At 43.8% G+C, this 6,705-nt stretch overlaps 1 pseudogene; it reads right to left on the bottom strand.

The window, feature by feature from the left end:
* Positions 1-1,623: 1,623 nt before the first annotated feature.
* On the bottom strand, positions 1,624-2,943 carry LOC133758695 (non-POU domain-containing octamer-binding protein-like; annotated as a pseudogene).
* Between the last annotated feature and the right edge of the window lie 3,762 nt (positions 2,944-6,705).

The raw sequence follows: 6,705 nt of genomic DNA, 5'->3' as shown, positions 1-6,705 counted from the left end.
TCCTGGTTGGGGCGCCGATTCTTTCCATGTTGCTCCACTTCCAGTCCAGCTCTCTGCTGTGGCACAGGAGGGCAGTGGAGCATGGCCCAAGTGCTTGGGCCCCTGTACCTGCATGGGAGACCAGGAAGAAGCACCTGGCTCCTGGCTTTGGCAGGCCATAGCGGCCATTTGGGGAATGAACCAATGGAAGGAAGGCCATTCTGTTTCTCTCTCTCTTTCTCACTGTCTATAACTCTACCTGTCAAATAAATAAAATAAAAATAAAAAAAGTACAAGGTCTTACGGCTTAAACAATGGGGGAAAGAACATTTTAATTGAAAAGCAGAGACAGACGGACAAAGATGCACTCATTCACTCCTTAAATGCCTGCAACAGCCCAGAGTTGGCCAGGCTGAAGGCAGCAGTCCTGAACTCCATCCAGTAGAGGGGCCCAAGCACTTGAGTCACCATCTGCTCCCTCCCAGGATGTGCATTAGCAGGAAGCTGGGTCAGAAGCAGAAAAGCCAGGTGTTCTGATTTGAGAAGAAGGTGTCCCAAGCACTGTTTTTACTGCTGTGCCAAGTGCCTGCCCCACGAATACATCTTTTCTTGAGTTCAGCCAGTGAGTGCCTTACCTCTAAAGTAAGTCAAGAAAAAATGTACAGGAAAGAAACCTGACAATACCTTTTGTTTACCAGTGTCAAAGCCATAAGTCATGGATGATTTGAATATAGTAGGTAATTCTAGTCTCTCTCTCTCTCTCTCTCTCTCTCTCTCTCTCTCTCTCTCCCTCCCTTTCTTTTAAAGTCTTAAAATGTATTTTAATAAGTTCATACTGTGTTACTGCTCCATTTTCCAGAAAACTTCCAGGTTTAAGGTATCAGGGACACAAAAACATGACATACCAACAGAAAATACACAGCATTAACTACCTAAGATAGGCAGTGCTAAGAGCTCCTACTAGACCTTCAGCATACAGTAGCCCTTTTCCATGATTGTACTAAGCCTATCATGAAAAGCTGTGAACAGCAACAGCAGACACAAAAGGGCCATTCTCGGGTTGTCCTCACCCAAAAGAAAGATGGAGCCAAGTTAACTCAGAACGTTTTAGGGATACACTAAAATGAAAATCTCTGAGAGAAAATGTCTCCCTTGGAACATGACAGGGTAATGTATGGGATAGAGCAAAGCCGCATGTAAGCTGTCTGTGGCCTCTGCCAGCGTGTCCCTGAATTCTCACCTTGGAGTAGAGCAATGGAGCCAAGGTCACTGGGGGATGTTTAGTTTTTGTGGTATTTGTGGCAATGTCTCTTGGGCTGGGGTGGGGCAAGGCAGATGGGTGGTGAGTGGTATAGGGATGAGAAAGCAAATAGAACAGGATGGACAAACACCAGAGTGATCAAGATTAATGAGATTAACTGGATCCATTTTGCCACAGTTTCTGCAGGTCCTCTACAATTACACCTGAGCATTCAGGAATGCACCACACAAAACCCATGAAACAAAATATCACACAAAATCGATTTGTTAAGTATCACCCTGCCCTTACCTGCTGCCTCTAGCATAACTGCCTCAAGTTGTACAGACAGGAAAGACCTAACTATAGGGAGGAATCCCTAACACTTTTGCAGGGTACAATTCTGACTAGTCCAAAAAGGGTCCTCTTTTAATGGGCTTTGGGAAACTAGACACTGCAACTTCGATAGTATTGGTGATATTTGGGGCAAATTCAGCTCCAGGATCTGCAAGGTTGAATGCCGTAGGAGTTCCACCAACTACCCCAGTCCTTTGTATTATGTCCTTGGCGGGGTCAATCCCAAGCTTCCATTTGGCAATCATAGTAGCCAGTCCTGGAGGTGCTGGGGTACCAGCAGGCACAGGAGTGGGGCCATGGCACCTCTTGTTTATGCCCCTAGTGCCTCCCATAGCCATCTAGACCACCTATATCTCCTGCTCTCTCACATCATGGAAAGTTCCCTTGAATCCTTCCTGCTCTTGCTGTGTCATTCCTTCCTGTTGCCCTTGTGTCACTTCCTCAGGGCATCTGTGCTCCGCGTCTTGTCTGGGATTCCAACTGCTTTCATTTTTATTCTTCTTGGTTGTGCAACTCTTCCTTTCTCCGAAGTTCTTCTGGGCACCTCATCAAATCCTGCCTCATTAGCATGACCTGGTGCTCATGGCAAGCAGGCTCCATCTCCAGCAAATCACCAGCCTCCTTGATGCTGCAGTCTGCATGGTCTTCTGCTGCTTCTCCATCTAAGCGAGTGCCTTCCAGCACATGGCACACTCATACTCAAAGGAGTCAGGCTGTGCAAATCCAGATGGCTGCTTGCTCTCTGTAGTTAGCAGGAAGGGGCCTTCACTGATCAGTCCAAAGCTTTCTGAGAAGCTGGCATCATAGGGAACTCAAAAATGCCTTTTCCTGAGGGCCTTCCTCGATCATCCACAATGACTATGGTCCTATCTGCCTGGCCAAAAACAGAAAAGGCTTCTTCCAGCAGCTCATTAGACAGTACTGTGGAAGGTTTTGGACTGTAATGGATGCACTATGGCAGGCAAAGTGCGCACACAGCTGCTTACCACCTAGCAGCATATTGTCCAGCTCCACTTTGGCAATCTCCTCTTGGTTTCTTGCTTCCAAGCAGGTAAAGCCAAAGCATTTATTCTTATGAATGAAGACTCTGCCTGCTATCCCATATTTCTCAAATGGTTTCCTCATTTCCTCATCGGTGATGTCAAGAGGAAGATATCCCATAAAGAGATGCCACTTTAGGTGAAGGTCTTCTCTCCAGGCTTCCTAAAATTCTTCAGGTCAATGGTCAAACCTTCATTCTGGCCTCTGGCCTGTTGCCTATTAGCAGGTATTGGTGGTGGTGGCAGTGGGAGCTGCCACTGCTGCTGGTGATACTGATGATGCTTCCTCGAAGTATGGTTTTGTTTCTCCAAGTTAAAGGTTTTATTGCTCTGAATCTTTATACCCTCAACTTCGATTGAGGACAGCTAAGTGCCTCCCAGTCCTAACCTCGACATCTCCTCTATCAATGGTCTCTAGTTACTCTATTTAAAGGACAATGATCTAGAGTCTGGTAAATGCAAATCATCAAAGGAATATGGTTGTTTTTGTACAGTGTGGATTAATACCAGTGGGACTCTAGACCTAGATAGTGTACTGATTGTCAGCTCACTCTTGGAAAGGCCCAAAGAGTATGAACACGGTCAAGCTCATTGTTCCCTGAGAGGTATTGTTCTTATTTTGGGGCTTTAAAAGTAGAAGACAGTGTTTTAAACATCAAGATGGCAAATTTAGTGTAAATAACAGAATAAGTAACTTACACAGTATTGGTAAATACAAATATACATCTTGTAGTTCCAGGAATTGATAATGTTGATAATCTATATAGTATGATGAGATGACGAGAACTGGAATCTGACAGAATCTGGGGTCTGGGTTGGTTCAGTCACACACTATGTCATTTAAGGCCGGCGCTGTGGCTTAACAGGCTAATCCTCCGCCTTGCGGCGCTGGCACACCGGGTTCTAGTCCCGGTCAGGGAGCCAGATTCTATCCCGGTTGCCCCTCTTCCAGGCCAGCTCTCTGCTGTGGCCCGGGAAGGCAGTGGAGGATGGCCCAAGTCCTTGGGCCCTGCACCCGCATGGGAGACCAGGAGAAGCACCTGGCTCCTGCCTTCGGATCAGCGAGATGCTCCGGCCACAGCAGCCATTGGAGGGTGAACCAACGGAAAAGGAAGACCTTTCTCTCTGTCTCTCTCTCACTATCCACTCTGCCTGGAAAAAAAAAAAAAAAAAAGACTATGTCATTTGATACAACTCTTTCTGGGCCTTAGGTTTTTTTCCAATCTGAAAAATTTTGAAAATAAGACTTAGCCTATTAATGGTGAGACAATGTAGGAAACTGGTTGACAGCAGAGGTTCCCTTCCCACTCTCCTCTTCATATCTTTTTTTAAAATCTAAGCTGTATAGTTATTTGTTACTTTGGGTAACCCATTATGCTTTTATGTACTTTGATATCATCCCATCTTAAATAACAATTGCATTAGGGTTGACATCATAGAATCTGGGGGATGGTCAAATGAGAAAATGTGTATAATGTTCTTACTATAGAGCAAGAACTGTGAACCTCTTGGTTTTTATAACTACAAGGTTCATGTGAAGGTAACATAATTTCAAAGTGCTTAACACAGTGTTTGGGAAGTTACTAAATAAGTAATGGCTATTATTATTTTTAAAATTTATAAACTGATTCAAGTTGTGCTTTTATTCAAGCTAGAAAACATTTCTTTACCATTCAAGACTGACTACCACAATTTTTTGCAAGTAATTTTTCATTACCACTGTCATATCCAAGACACAGTATGTGGTTGGTAATTAAATCAAGAATAGCATTTCCAGTATTTTGATGTCTGCAAACACACATGTAATATGAAATGATCTCCAGATCATACACTTTCCTCATGGGTATGGCTTCCCTTTTCTAACTTATAATTCACTTTACTAGATGACCAACGAATATATATGCATTAAAAAATTATTGTCTACTGAACCCCACACACTAATTTTTCATGGTGTTTATAGCTTCATTAGAAAAAAAAAAAAAACTTTGAATAACTTTCAAAAAAAAAGAACATGCTGTGAAAGAGAAGTAGAGGAAAACTGGGAGACATTACCTTATAGAAATAATCAACAGCTTCCCTTAGAATCTGAAATTCAAGATGAGCCCTGAAACTATTGGGGTACTGCAGACAGGAAAGTGCAAACGCTGCCTGAGGTGGGAGAGAGTTAACAACTAACATTTTTTTTTTTCATCAGAGTACAGACATTCTTCACATCTGTCTCACACTGGTGAGAACCATAAAAATAGCTGGGATCCATACATTGTTGCAGATGCCTCCTCATCCCCTAAATGAGAAAGCTCTCCTCTTTTTTCTTCATAAGATTTATATTGAACTTTTTAAAAGTTTAAAACTCTTAGGGCCAGCGCTGTGGTGCAGTGGGTTAACGCCTAGGCCTGAAGCGCTTGCATCCCATATGTGCCCCGGTTCTAGTTCCGGCTGCTCCTCTTCCGATCCAGCTCTCTGCTATAGCCTGGGAAAGCAGTAGAAGATGGCTCAAGTCCTTGGGTCCCTGCACCCACGTGGGAGACCCAGAAGAAGCTCCTGGCTCTTGGCTTCGGATTGGCACAGCTCCACCCGTTGCAAGCATCTAGGGAGTGAACCAGCGGATGGAAGACCTCTCTCTCTGTCTCTACTTCTCTCTGACACTCTTTCAAATAAATAAAATAAATCTTTTTTAAAAAAAGTTCAATACTTTTGTTTTTAGGTTCAGATTTTGATTAATGGCAAAATTGAGACAAGAATGTAGAGACTTCTCATTTGTCCTACACTTAGTTTCCCTATTATTATCTTACAAATGTATATTTGTTACATTTAATTAATTGATATTGATACATGATCACTAACTAAAATATATGCTTGTTATGGACTGAACAAGACTTAGCTCCCCACATTCGTGCAGATGTTAAAATCCTTAAGCCTGACCAGCTCCGTGGCTCACTAGGCTAATCCTCTCTTGCGGCACTGGCACCCCGGGTTCTAGTCCTGGTTGGGCGCCAGTTCTGTCCTGGTTGCTCCTCTTCCAGTCCAGCTCTCTGCTGTGGCCCGGGAGTGTGTTGGAGAATGGCCTAAGTCCTTGGGTCCTGCACCCACATGGAGACCAGGAGGAAGCACCTAGCTCCTGGCTTTGGATCGGCGCAGCGCCAGCCATAGCGTGGCCATTTGGGGGGTGAACCAATGAAAAAAAGGAAGACCTTTCTCTCTGTTTCTCTCTCTCTAGCTCTGCCTGTTTTAAAAAAAAAATCCTTAAGCCTTACATTAACAGTTCATGAATTAATGCTAATAGTTGATGGCTTAGGGGGCAGCCTTCATCCAATTATGGTCCCTGGAGATCTTTAGGTTCCTGGGAGCTCGACCTCAGAGAGGAGTTCTCAAAGGAGGGTTGGTTATTCAAGCTGAGTTCATTCTCTGCGTCCTGACTCACCACTCAGCATGTGATCTTTCCTCTGTACACGCTCTGCCACAGCCAGCCTCCACCAGACACCAAACCAATGGGGCCACGCAATCTTGAACTGTATGCTGAAATAAACTTTTTCCTTCCCAAAGAATCTCTTCTCAGTTATTTTGGTCAATGTAAAAAAAAAAAAAAGAAAACTGACCAATACAATACTTGATTCAGATTTCCTTAGTTTTTACCTATTGTTCTTATTCTGTTTGAGGATGCCATCCCACACCCTACATTATGTTTAATTGTGTCTTAGACTTCTCTTGACTGTGACAGTTTCTGAGCCTTTCCTTGTTTTTGATGACTTTCGACAGTTTTGAGGAGAACTGGTTTTTTTTTTTTTTTTTCGAATGACTTTCTCTTGGTGTTCGTATATTTCTCAGGATTATACTGGAATTAATGTGTTTTAGGGAGAAAGATAACATGGCGTTTTCATCACTTCATACTAAGAATGCATGCTGGTGGCAGGCAGTGTGGTACAGTGGGTTAAGCGGTTGTTTGGGATGCCTGTATCCAGTATCAAAGCACCTGCTTTGAATCCCAGCTACTTTGTTTCCAATCCAACTTTCTGTTAATGCATGCCTTGGGAGGCAGCAGGTGATGACTCAAGTACCTGGGTCCCTGCCACCCACATGGGAGACCTGGGTGGA

This window comes from Lepus europaeus, chromosome 4, assembly GCF_033115175.1.
Source record: "Lepus europaeus isolate LE1 chromosome 4, mLepTim1.pri, whole genome shotgun sequence".
Classification (NCBI taxonomy): Eukaryota; Metazoa; Chordata; class Mammalia; order Lagomorpha; family Leporidae; genus Lepus; species Lepus europaeus.
Note: the sequence above shows the minus strand (reverse complement) of the source record. Positions and strands in the feature narration are given on the sequence as shown.